Here is a 13,995-nt window from a genome sequence, read left to right on the forward strand (position 1 = left end):
GGGAGAGAGGTGTCTGAGACTGTCCAGGTAAATTTGAGGTCGGGTGAAAGGTGTTAGCAAAGTTGATGAACTATTCTCCGAGTAAACTTTAAATGTAACCAGGTTGGTGATATGGCCGATCATAAAGTTCTCAGACTGCATCAGGTTCAGTGACAGGAACAAGTCAGGCAGATTTCTTTAGTCAGCCACAAATAACTAATAGAACTGACGGATGTGCATGGTGAATATCTGGTTAGCACTGCTCCCTCCCATCATCAAGGAGCTGCGTTCAATATAACCTCAGGCGACGCTATGTGTGGAGTTTGAGCATTCTCTCTGCAGATTTCTGTGTGGGTTTCCTCCCAATGCTCCAACAGTCCAAAGATCCGCAGCTTAGAGTGGATTGGGCATGCTAAATTGCCCATCATGCCCAGGGATGTGTAGGTTAGGTAGGTTAGTCATGGGAAATGCAGGGTTACTTGGATAGGGTAGGGGGGCAGGTCCGGTGGATGCTGTTTGGAGGGTCAGTGTGGAGTTGATGAATGGGATGCCCTGCTTCCACACTGTAGAGATTCTGTGAAAATGGCAAGAAATTTGGTCTATACCCAGTGGGTATCTATCTGATCCACTCTCATCTAGGTCTTGTACGTTTCAATAAGATCATCTCTCTTTCCAAGTGTGACCTGTTAAATCCTTCATAATATAAGGTACTCATTCCTGGAATGCGTGAAGTGAAACATCGCCGAACTGCTTCTAACGTAATTATATTCTTTCTCAGAGAAGGAGACAAAGAAAAAATAATCTCACACTCAGATCTTGAGTTTTATTTTTTTTCTCTCAGTGTTGTGGTTCTTTGTAACTCTCTTCCCCACAGAGCATTGGAGGCAGAGATATTGAATAATTTTGAGGAACAGACAGAAGGTTCATAAATAACAACGGTGTCGAGGAATATCAGGGATTGGCAGTAATATGCGGTATGGGGGTAAATGTAGACAGTGGTACCAAATGACGCTGCTCCAGAACATCCAGGAATATAATTCAAAACGAAATGGTAATATCGATAAAATGTTAAGGGGGAAGCCCAGATGGTGGCGATCTGGAAGGTCTGTTTTAATGGGGTCTGCATCAGAGCACAGGCAAAGTGGTTCTCTAACCCACCCCATCCCAGCCAGTTACTTAACATTCAACACTAAAAAGAGCAATAGAATCTTTACTAATCCCGTTTCGTCAAGTGGAAATGACAAAACATGGGAAAGGATCGATCAAGTCACGACATGCAGTGCGCCCGTCAGAAGCATCAAGCATGCCTGAGGCTGTCGCTGCAACTCACTCTGCTCGTTCCATGGATCCAGTTACTCACCAGGCCTTGGTCACTGAGTTCACCAAGTATGTGAAATGATTGAAGGCATGACTGAACAGAAGTTCAGCTGTGGCTAGAACCGCTCTCAGACGTGCTCCAAAAACATGAGCAGCAACTAGACAGCCTTGGAAACAGAACATACAATGTCTATTGCCGAACTGCATTGACAGAGACTGCGATCAATTCCCCTCGGGAGAGGATCCTCCCCCTTGAAATACAGGTCCATACCTTAACTGAACAAGATGACCACCTCGAGAACAGGGAGAGGACGAAGAATGTTCGCATCGTCGATCTGCTGGGCCAGACGCCAGGTGGTCAGCTTTGATCTGGCTGCTGTGATTCCTTCACTTCGAAGCTGAAGTTCATTGGGTTACGGCACGGTGGTAAGACTCAGACCAACGCCTTTGCCCTATCCTTGTGCGGTTACATAGTTACAGGGATAAACAAAGACTGATGGAAGCTCAGTGTGGTTTCCGATGGCTTTAATTCACGAGAGCTCCAGGATTATGTTCTCTTATGACTTTTCAGCATCGGTGATTCAGGAAAGAAAATCTTTTGATGATATCAAGAGAAGAGTAAGGGAACTCGGGATTCAGTATTCCTTAAGGTTCCCAGCGGTGCTCTGTATTGCTTTGAATGGGTCAATGAACTCGTCTGATTCTCCAGAGAAAGGGAAAACTTTGTGGATATTTTAAAGAAAGCTGGATGTTTAGATAATCATGCTTCTCCCTTAAAGAAATTTTGTTGGATTTTTCTGGTATTAACCAGTGTTAAATTATAGTCGGGGATGGGTAGAGTGCACACTTTTAACTTCTTCATTAGGATTACTACTTGTTTTCTCTTTCTTTGCTTGTGTCGGAGGAGTGGCTCAAGCTGGAGGGAGTTACAAAAGTAGTTGTGATGACAAACTGATGACCTAAGGACAGTTGAAGCCTGGTTTTTGTTATTAATTGCCCTGAATGCCATATTGGTAGGGAGGAGAAGATAAAGTTTTGGGATATGTAAGTGCCCCCAATGGGCGGGTTAAATTTCCATATAAAGTGTCATTGGCACTTGGGATTTTGTTTTGTTCATTGTTTTTTTTATGTGTTTAGCTTTGGAAAGATTTGCGAGCTTGTTAGTTGTAGTAGTAATAGTTTGTGTCGTTTTTAGGGTCGCTGAGTGTTTTATCATTAATGCTCAGCGATGTGTAATTCGATGTGAAACTCTCTCGAATTCAAATGTTGCTGCAATGTGTTATGGATTATTATGTGGTTAAATGGTGTACCTGAAACATTAAGGGCAGTGATCTGCCAGTCAAGAGGAAAAATGTAATTTCTCGTCTTAAAATCAAAGAGGGTGGATGTTGCCTATTGCAGGAGATGCACCGTGATGACAAGGAACATTTGATGTTACGTCAGGGCGGCTTTGATCGGGTTTATTTCGCGTCTTTTAATACTACGAGTAGGGGAAAAGTCAGAATGGATAGTAAGAATCTTCCATTTAAATCACTAGATTGTATTAAACACTCATGGAAGGATCATAATCCTCAAAGCCTTGAACTATGGGAATTAATACAGTGTTTTGAATTGCCACCCAGTGCACCCGCTTAAAATCCTGGTAGATGCATTTCCCAAATTAAGTTATCTTGCATGGTGGCACATTATTGTAGAGGATATTTCAACGGTGGACAGAATGTCCAAAGGTCCCCAATACCCTCGTTATAATGTACGTAATTAGTGGATTTGTGTGCAGAATCAGAGCTGGTGGATGTCTGGAGGCAGTTCTACTTCACAAGTAGAGATTTTATTTTCTTCTTGAACCCGCATAAGTGGCACACGAGGGTTGATCTCTTCCCCATCCCTGAAACAATCTTAGGTTCGCTGGCATCCTGCACAATTGGGAATATTACCCCAACATTGTTATGGGAGACTTTAACTTTCCTGATATTGATTGGGAAAGCTATAGCTCAAGTTCGTTAGATGGGTCAGTGTTTGTGCAATGTGTGCAGGAGAGTTTCCTGACACAATATGTAGATAAGCCAACAAGAGGTGAGGCCATGCTGGATTTGGTTCTGGGTAACGAACCAGGCCAGGTATTAGAACTAGAGGTAGGTGAGCACTTTGGGGACAGTGACCACAATTCGGTGATTTTTACTCTAGTGATGGAGAGGGATAAGTGTGTACTACAGGGCAAGAGTTATAGTTGGGGGCAGGGAAATTATGATGCGTTGAGGCATGACTTAGGATGTGTGGATTGGAAAAGTAGATTCCAAGGCAAGAGCGTAATTGATATGTGGAACTTGTTCAAGGAGCAACTATTGAGTGTCCTTGATAAGTACGTACCTATCAGGCAGGGAGGAAAGGGTCGTGTGAGGGAGCCGTGGTTTAATAAGGAGTTGGAATCCCTTGTTAAATGGAAGAGGGCAGCCTTTGTAAAGATGAAGCGTGAAGGTTCAATAGGGGCGATTGAGAGTTATAAGGTAGCCCGGAAGGACCTGAAGAGAGAGCTAAGAGCAGCAAGGAGGGGACATGAAAGGTCCTTAGTTGGTAGGATTAGGGAAAACCCTAAGGCTTTCTATAGGTATGTTAGGAATAAAAGAATGACTAGGGAAGGAATAGTCCAATCAAGGATAGTAATGGGAAGTTGCGTGTGGAGGCTGAAGAGATTGGGGAGGCGCTGAATGAATACTTTTCGTCAGTATTCACTCAGGAACAGGACATTGTTGTCGATATGAATACTGAGGCACGAATAAGTAGAATGGATGGCTTTGAGATATGTAGAGAAGAGGTGTTGGAAATTCTGGCAAGGGGGAAAATAGATAAGTCCCCTGGGCCTGATGGCATTTATCCTAGGATTCTCTGGGAAGCAAGGGAGGAGATTGCAGAGCCATTGGCCTTGATTTTTGTGTCCTCTTTGTCGACAGGAGTAGTGCCAGAGGGCTGGAGGCTAGCAAACGTGGTTCCCTTGTTCAAGAAGGGGAGTAGGGATAATCCTAGTAACTATAGGCCAGTGAGTCTCACTTCTGTTGTGGGCAAAGTCTTAGAGAGAATTGTAAGGGATAGGATTTATGCACATCTGGATAAGAATGATGTGATCAAGGATAGTCAGCATGGTTTTGTGAAGGGCAGGTCGTGCCTCACAAACCTTATTGAATTCTTTGAGAAGGTGACTAAGGAGGTAGATGAGGGGAAAGCGGTAGATATGGTATATATGGATTTTAGTAAGGCGTTTGATAAGGTCCCCCATGGTAGGCTACTGCAGAAAATACAGAGATATGGCATTGAGGGTGAGTTGGAGGTTTGGATTAGGAATTGGCTCTCTGGAAGAAGACAGAGGGTAGTAGTTGATGGCAAAGGTTCATCTTGGAGTGCCGTCACTAACGGTGTTCCGCAAGGATCTGTTTTGGGATCATTGCTGTTTGTCATTTTTATAAATGACCTGGAGGAAGGGTTAGAAGGTTGGGTGAGCAGGTTTGCGGATGATACGAAAGTCGGAGGAGTTGTAGACAGTGAGGAAGGATATGGCAGGTTACAGCGGGATATAGAGAAGCTGCAGAGCTGGGCAGAAAGGTGGAAAATGGAGTTCAATGTAGCTAAGTGTGAAGTGATTCACTTTGGTAAGAGTAACAAAAAGATGGATTACTGGGCTAATGGTCGGATACTTGGTAGTGTGGAAGAGCAGAGGGATCTTGGTGTCCATGTACACAGATCTCTGAAAGTTGCCACCCAAAGGTAAATAGTGCAGTGAAGAAGGCATATGGCGTACTGGCTTTTATTGGTAGAGGAATTGAGTTCCGGAGTCCTGAGGTCATGCTGCAGTTGTATAAGACTCTGGTGCGGCCGCATCTGGAATATTGTGTGCAGTTTTCGTCGCCATACTATAGGAAGGATGTGGAGGCACTGGAACGGGTGCAGAGGAAGTTTACCAGGATGTTGCCTGGTATGGTAGGAAGATCCTATGAGGAAAGGCTGAGGAACTTGGGGTTGTTTTCATTGGAGAAAAGAAGGTTTAGGGGAGATTTGATAGAGGTATACAAGATGATTAGGGGGTTAGATAGGGTTGACAGTGAGAACCTTTTTCCACGTATGGAGTCAGCTATTACAAGGGGGCATAGCATTAAATTAATGGGGGGTAGATATCGGACTGATGTTAGGGGAAGGTTCTTCACTCAGCGAGTCGTAAGTTCATGGAATGCCCTGCCAGTAGCAGTAGTGGACTCTCCCTCTTTATGGGTATTTAAGCGGGCATTGGATAGGTATATGGAGGATAGTGGGTTAGTGTAGGTTAGGTGGGCTTTGATCGGCGCAACATCGAGGGCCGAAGGGCCTGTACTGAGCTGTATTCTTCTATGTTCTATGTTCTATATGTTAACATACTTGCTCCGGAAATGGGATAGAAGTCACATAAGATTATGTTGTTTGTAGATGAAGGTCTTATATTTTTGTCAAATACCGCAATTTCGGAAGCTCACGTGATGCAATGCATTAATTCGCTCGTCACCTTTTTGGGCTTTAAGATTAATTTTACAAAGTTGGAGGCCATGCCTATGGGAGGCCTCAGGGAAATACCAGATTTTGAGGGTAAATCCTGTTTTCCTTTTAAATGGACGCGGGTGGGTGGGGGGGGAGGGAGGCTTCTCTATTTCAGTATATTCATTACATCCGCTTTTGATCATTTATTTAACAGGAACTATGTCTATTTGTTTGAAAAATTAAACAAGACCTTTAAAGAAGGGAGGCACCTCCAATATCCTGGCTCAGTCGGATAGCTGTTCTTAAAATGAATGTTCTTCCTCATTTACTGTAACCCGTGTGAAAGCTTCCTTTGATGTTTCCCAGAAAGACATTTGGGAACCATAAGCGACTCTATATCAAGCTAACCAAATTTTAACTACCCCACATTGTGGGGAGTAGATCTCCCAGATTAAAAGCTATGAATTCAGGTCTTTTTTATCCTATGTTAGTGCCTGGGCCGCTGAGGACTCGGCGTCAATAGGATTAGATATTGAACCCTCTCAGACAAAGTGAACCCTTATTGGTCTGCTGTATATAGACAAAATGAGAATATTTATGGAGTATTGTAATAACCCAATAATTATCAATACTGTTAAAGCATGAATGACAATGCGTCAGATTGAGGGCAATACAGTCGAAACCATGTTTCTTACCGTTATAATTGGTATGCCGGGTTGTCATACTGGGATAATGGATTCCAGGTTTAAACTGAGGGCAACAAGGGGTGTGTCTTACTTGAGTGATTTAGAATTAGTAGAATCCTTACAGTGTGGATAAAAGCCCTTGGGCCCAGCAAGTCCACTTTGGCCCTTTGAAGAGTAGCCCACCCAGACCCATTCCGTACCATCCTATATTTCCCCTGACTAATGACCCAACCTACTCATCACTGAATACTATGGGTGATTTATCAGTAATCAATTCATCTAATCAACACATCTTTGGACTGTGGGAGGAAACCCACACAGACAGGCCTAGAATATGTTAACTCCACACAGCCAGGCACCCAATGCCGGAACCAAATTCGGAACGCTGGTGCTGTGAGGCAACAATGCTCACTACTGAGGCACCTCGTGCTTTTTGAGGGAGAAACAATAATGTCATTTGATCAAATAATCCGTACGTATGGACTGGCTAGTAGAGACCTCTTCTCTTTCTTTTCCAGATCAGAGATTTGATTTAAAAAAACACACTTTTACCAGACTCTTACAGATCCAGTAGAGAGAAGAGGGTGCTTATTGCTTAGAATACACTCTCCCACAGCACCCTTCATAATTAGTTGGAGAGTGTCCCCTCAGACGAGACTGTGCAGCTTTGTGATGTCTGCGAGAGAGAGTTGGGGGTTCAGAGCACTTCGGAGCCATAGGAGGATATTTGTGAAAATGCTCGAAGAATTTCATCTGTAATAGGACCCTTTCCATGCAGTTGGAAATTTTTCATATGGGCTATCTGACCCTAGATTATCTCCCAAAATTCAAAATGGGATTATCTTCAGCATGTCCGAAATGCAGAATGACTACAGGCACTCTTACTCATTGCATGTGGTCCTGCTGCAGGCTTCATATATATTGGAGCACTGTATCAGGTGCGATAGAGTGAGTCGAGGGGACTGAATTGGAGATGGACCTGGTTTCTCTTTTCCTGGGCCTGCCCAGGGTACTTTACACAGATGCACAAGTGAAAAAATATCCTTAGTTTCTGTGCTAGGAAAAGCATTCTGTTGTGTTGGATGTCTGAATCACTCCCCCCCCCCCCCAAATCCCCCAACCTCCTCCCCCACCCCCCGCCCGGGTCTGTTGGGTCGTTGTAAGCTCTTCATGGAGAATATCCATTTGGCATTTCTCACCAGCATGGTGCACCAAAAACAGAAATTTTCTAAGACCATGGCAGACCTTTTTGAATTACCGTGATACAGGCTTATCTGCCACTCTCAGAAGGGCTTTTATACAGCCCTGACGATATTATCTAATCAATCTTATATCCAAAGAGGAAGAATAATGAACATAAAAAAGGGATATCAGCTAATGCTCTTGAAGAACGAGAGCTATCATTTTGTTACACTGAGCAGTATTATTTATTCATTATTTACTGTTAATGTTTGTTTTTGTTCTGTCCGTTTAGTGTTTTTAACTTGTTTTGTATGTACATGCACATGGGTGGAATTTAGATCAGTTACTTGAGTTGTGTTGTTATTGGTTTATTATAATATTAAAATTCTCTTTTGCAATAAAGATATTTTTAAAAGTATTAAAATGCTAACATTGATAGAATACAGTCCCAAAGAATTCTCATTACATAGTCCACTCATGGTGGTTTATCTTGAGGGTCACCACATCTCGGGTGATGGGGTGAGGTTGAGAGAGCGTCCCCTTCTTGGTAACCTCTGTCAGTGTGAGGAACTTAACCTGCGCTGTTGGCCTCCCTCTACATCATAAACGTGCCGTCCAGCCAACTGAGTGGGAGACTGTGTAACTGTTACACACAAATACAGTCACAGACAAAGGGCAAGAGAAACACTCATAACAAGGAAAGTGATACAGTTCAGATAACGGATATAACATTTATGGAGTATTGTCATAACCCAATAACTTTCAATACTGTTAAAGCATGAATGACAATTCGTCACATTGAGGGCAATACAGTCAAAACCATGTTTCTTACCCCTATAATTAGCATACCGGGTTGTCATCCTGGGATAATGGATTCCAGGTTTAAACTGTGGGCAGCAAGGGGTGTGTCTTACTTGAGTTATTTATAATTAGTAGAATCCTTACAGTGTGGAAAAAAGCCCTTGGGCCCAGCAAGGGTAAAAACATTCTCTGCTCGAAATTGTATTTTATAACAAGACGTTTTTAGAAGTTTTTTGGTTTAATATCATTATGGTGAGTCAACTGAAATAACCAGAATTACACAGTGTGATTGGATATCTATAACCATAAAATGAAAGTATATTTTTGTTTGGTCTGTGTAAAGCATGCTGACTGTTGCATGAAAGTATACAGTTGATGGAATATACTGTTAGGAGAGTGCGTTCAATCGGAAATGCCCTCAAACAGGCGCTTGAAGAAAATTGGGGTAAAAGTGCCTGAGTGCCGTCTGGACAGTGACAGGAACGCAGAGGGTTGAATGACTGAAAATTCCTGTATCTGAGAAAAGCACCAGATCAGCTGGGAACGTATTAAATGCTAGAGCACATTTGAAGGGCTGAATGGCCTCAACATGGTTTGAAATATGTGTGATTTGGAAAACGTGCAGCTCTACTCCTTCCTCTTTTGTGGTTACACACTGGGGCACTGCTAATTTTCCTGAAACTGGGCATTATTTGGAACACTATCTGGAACATTCCATATTCGGTGTTCTCCAGAATATTCTCTAACTGTGTGAGGGGTATTTCAAAGGCGAGAGAGAGAGTGAGCGAAGCTGTTGCATGTGGCAGTGAGAGTGGTGGAGCATGAGCTTTGGTCGTGCTATAACAGATATACAGTGAGTGTGATGGAGTAGAGAGACCAATTACCCTGACAGAGCGGAGAAGGTTATTGATGCTTGTCCTGTTTTGCTGGACATTTCTTCAGGCCGCAGATGCTGCACTGAATTTGGTGGTGAGCACAGACCATGCTCGGTGGGTCTGGTAGTATGGCCCCCTCTGGGAAGGCAATGGCCCCGCTCTGCACTAGCCCATCCACTATGCAAACCATGCACCGTCAACAAACTATCTGCCATGATCGGGGTAAACGGTACAGGGCAGTTCCAAACTGAGAAAGCTCAGCCGTGTGCCCCTTGGCCTTTTAAAGATGGCACCAGTGACAGGGAACACGGAATATCTAGGGATATCCTGGCGACTGTGAGTACCTCCAATCGTGATGGGTGGGAGAATCGGGCTGGCATTCAATGAGAGGTGGGTGGGGTGGGTGATATTTAATGAGGTGAGTTCGATAGGACAGCACCAGGAAACTAGCTGAGCTTCGTATAGACAATCCCTCTGTCACACTCAATGAAAATGACACTGAGACAAATTACTGTTTTATACAGTTCAATGAGCCTAACACTCTGCTGTCCTCACTCCCAATTACAAAGTTGCAGAACAAATGCTCATTCAAAACTCCCCATTGCTTGAACTCACAGCAATATTCCATTCACTCATAATTCTTCATAATACTGACCGGTGTTGCATGATACTATCGAAATGTCTTCATATCAGCATTCTAAAACCTGTGAACATATCTTTCCATGACATTTTTTCTCAGTCTGTCCCTCTCTGTCTCTATCCTGAAACACACATATTTACAGTCATACGTTTCTACTGCATGGAAACAGGCCCTTCGGTCCAGCTGGTAGATGCCGACCAAAATGTGCTTCCACACTCACCCCAATTCCCTGCCCTTGCTCCTTTCCTATCCATGTATTTATCCAAATACCTTTTTAATGTTGTTATTGTACCCACCTCAACCACTTCCACTGGCAGCTCAGTCCAAACGCAAAACACAGTCTGTGTGAAAACGTTGACCTCAGGTTCCTTTTTATTTTTGTCCTCTCCAAACATTAACAGATGTCCTCTAATCCTTGGCTTCACAACCTTGCAAAAAAAAATTGAAATATTCACCCTATGCATGGTTCTCATGATTTGATAAGAGGTACACTTCTATATAATCCCCCTCAGTTTTCTACGCTGTAAAGAAAAATGTTCTAACCTGTCCAACTTCTCCCTAAAAGGCAGACCCTTTAGCTCAGGAAACATCTTTGTAAATTTCTTGTACATTCTTTCTCGTTCAATAATATCCTTTCTAGGGCAAGGTGAACAAACCTGAACACAATACTCCAACTGCAGCCTTACCAACATCCTGTACAACGGCAACAGAACGTCCCAACTACTATACTCAATGTACTGATGTAGGCCAGTGTGCCAACAACCTTCTTCACTGTCCTGTATATCTGCGACTCAAATTCAGACAACCATGCACCTGATATCCAACATCCTTTTGTTCCACTACACTCCTTAAGGCCCTCTCATTCACCATTAAACTCCCACCTGAATTTGACTTTCCAAAATGAAAGATGTTGCATTTATCTATATTAAGCTCCACTTGCTATTTCTCAGCCCACTTCCGCAGCTGATCAAGGTAGTGCTGCAATTTCTGATAATGTTCCTCACTGTAAACAATACCTCCTATTTTAGTGCCATCTGCAAACTTACTAACCTGCATTGTGCACTCTCGTCTATATCATTGATCTAGATAACAGACAGCAATGGAGACAGTACAGACCCCTGAGGCACTCCACTAGTCACAGGCCTCCAGTCCGACAAGCATACCTCCACCATAGCCATTTGCTTTATAATGTCAAACCAATTGCATCGCCAAATTGCCAGCTTACCTTAGAGTCTGTGCGATCTAACCTTCTGGATGCGGCCTTTCATGTGGAATCTTAGTAAAGGCCTTACTGAAATCCATATAGATTATGTTGACCGCCCTGCCCTCGACAACTTTCCTGGTCACTTCCTTAAAAAACCCTAATAAAATTTGTAAGGCATGATCTGCCACGCACAAAGCTATGCTGACTTCTCCAAGTCAAACACTGTCTTTCCAAATGCATGCATATCTTGTATCTCAGAACCTTCTCAAGTAGTTTACCGCAAACAGATGTGAAGCTTACTGGTCTGTATTTCCCAGGCATTTATTTGCAGCCCTTCTTGAAGAAGGGCACTATATATTTGTTACTGCCCAGTCTTCCAGGATCTTGGCCCCTGTCTTCTCTCACCTCTTGCAGTGCTCTTGGATATATCTGGTCAGGACTAAGAGATTTATCTGACTTTGTGCATTCTAATATGTCCAGCAGCACCTCTACTGTGATTTCGACAGTACCAAGATATGACACTTAACCTCCCAAAGGTGACAAGTCTTCATGTCTTTCTTCATGGTTAACACAGAGGGGAAATTGAGGACCTCAACCATCTCTTGTAGTTTAACAAATGCGTGCCTATTTTGGTTTTTTAGGCATCCTATTCTCTCTCTAGTTGTTCTTTTTCTTTACTATAGTGAACTTGGGTTCACCCTAATCGTCTCAGCCAAGGCTATCTCGTACTCCCTTTTCGCCTTCCTGATTTCCTTCTTCAGTAAACTCCTGTATCCCCTGTGTACCTCCAGAGATTCCCTTGATCCCAGCTGCCTGTACCTGAACCACGCCTCCTTTTTGTTGGTCAGAGCCTCAATATCTCTTGTCATCCAGGGTTTTCTCTTCCACCCTCACTTTCCCTTCACCCTCACAGGAATATATAAACCTTGAACTCGAGCTATCTCACTTTTCCAACCCTCCCTCGTGCCCAATATCCTTTTACCTGAAAACAAACTACTCCAATTAACCCCTGCAATCCTCTGTCTAACTCCAACAAAATACGCCTTGCCCCAATTTAGAACTTGAATCTGTGGACCAATTTTGTCCCTCCAATAACTATTTTAAAATTAATACAACGCCAGTCACTTTTCCCAAAAATCTCCCCCACTTTACCACCGTCACCTATTCATCCCTATTTCCCAACAGTAGGTCGAGTGTGTCCATTCCCGTGTAGGACCCTTTAGATACTGCTTGGGGAAACTTTCTTGAACAAACTTAAGAAACTACGTTCCATCGAAGTTCTTAACCATCTGGAAGTCCCAGTCTATGTTAGGAAAATTTAAATCACCTATTATAACAATCCTAATGCTCCTGCTACTCTCACCAGCTTCCCTGCATATTTGTTCCTCTAATTACCATTGATGATTTGGAGGCTTATAGTGCAACCACTATAACATCACTAACCCCCTCTTACTTCCTTGTACCATTCACAGAACCTCATCGGATAATATCTCAGTTATTTCATCTTTAAATACTTGCGGGATACTCGCCTTTTCAGAACTATTGGTGTTTCAACTGTTTCCATTTACATCTCTCTCTTGCAATGATTTTCACATCTGCATCAAAACTTGTCAAGGTACAGTGAGATATGGTGCTGTAACTGGATGGGAGCTGCACATCCTGTCACTTCCAGCAAGTTTCCCCACACTGATCTAACACAGTGTTTCCGAAAACTGGAACAACCTGTGTTTATATATGAATAAACCTGTGAGGTCTGCACATCTGCCCACGCTGGACATTTATCCCAGGAATATAGATCAAGTATTGGTGTGGGCTGCACAGAGTTCCATTCTGGATATTGTTGGGTTGCATTCAGCAGTACGCTAGCCATATCTACACAGTGCTCCATCCCGAATGTATTATGGATGGGCTGTTTATGTGAGTTTGATTGCGAATGTGAGAGAACTAAACATCTGGCAATACCTTTATTTTGTGTTTTCATTCTTGTGATTGGATCCTTCAAATCCTGACTCATCCTTAGACCCGACCCTCTGGATGAGTGATGGTGACTGTTGTTAAAGCATCTGGGTCTGTAACATGACCAACAAATGGAGCAGAGGCTGCAGAGAGTACAGTCTCCGTAAAATGGAGTGAGGGAATCACCATCAGATCAACCGTGGTCTTAGTGAATGTTGGGGCAGGATTGAATGGACCACTAATGCAACTTGTTCATGTATTTATGTTTGTTCCAAGCAAACTCCTCTTCTCTCCCAATGTCCCATACTTGTGGGAAGTGAGTCAACTCCTCCTGTTCCTGTGTAAGAGTATCCTGGGGCTTCACTAGCCTACAGATATCCCTGTGGCCCAGTTTCGAGCAGTTGAGTGACGACCTCCTGTTCCTTTTCATGTTCCCGTGTCCCAGTCTCAAGCAGTTGAGTGACTCCCTCCTGTTCCCATGTCCCAGTCTCAAGCAGTTAAGTGACTCCCTCCTGTTCCTGTGTCCCAGTTTCGAGCAGTTGAGTGACTCCCTTCAGTTTCTCTGTCCCAGTCTCAAGCAGCTGAATCACTCCCTCCTGTTCCCATGTCCCAGTCTCAAGCAGTTGAGTGACTCCCTCCTGTTCCTGTGTCCCAGTCTCAAGCAGTTGAATGACATCCTCCTGTTACTGTGTCCCAGTCTCAAGCAGTTGAATGACTCCCTCCTGTTCCCATGTCCCAGTCTCAAACAGTTGAGTGACTCCCTCCTGCTCCTGTGTCCCAATCTCGAGTAGTTGAATGACTCCCTCTTGTTCCTGTGTCCCAGTCTCAAGCAGTTGAATGACATCCTCCTGTTCCTGT

This window comes from Chiloscyllium punctatum, chromosome 6, assembly GCF_047496795.1.
Source record: "Chiloscyllium punctatum isolate Juve2018m chromosome 6, sChiPun1.3, whole genome shotgun sequence".
NCBI classification, from domain to species: Eukaryota; Metazoa; Chordata; class Chondrichthyes; order Orectolobiformes; family Hemiscylliidae; genus Chiloscyllium; species Chiloscyllium punctatum.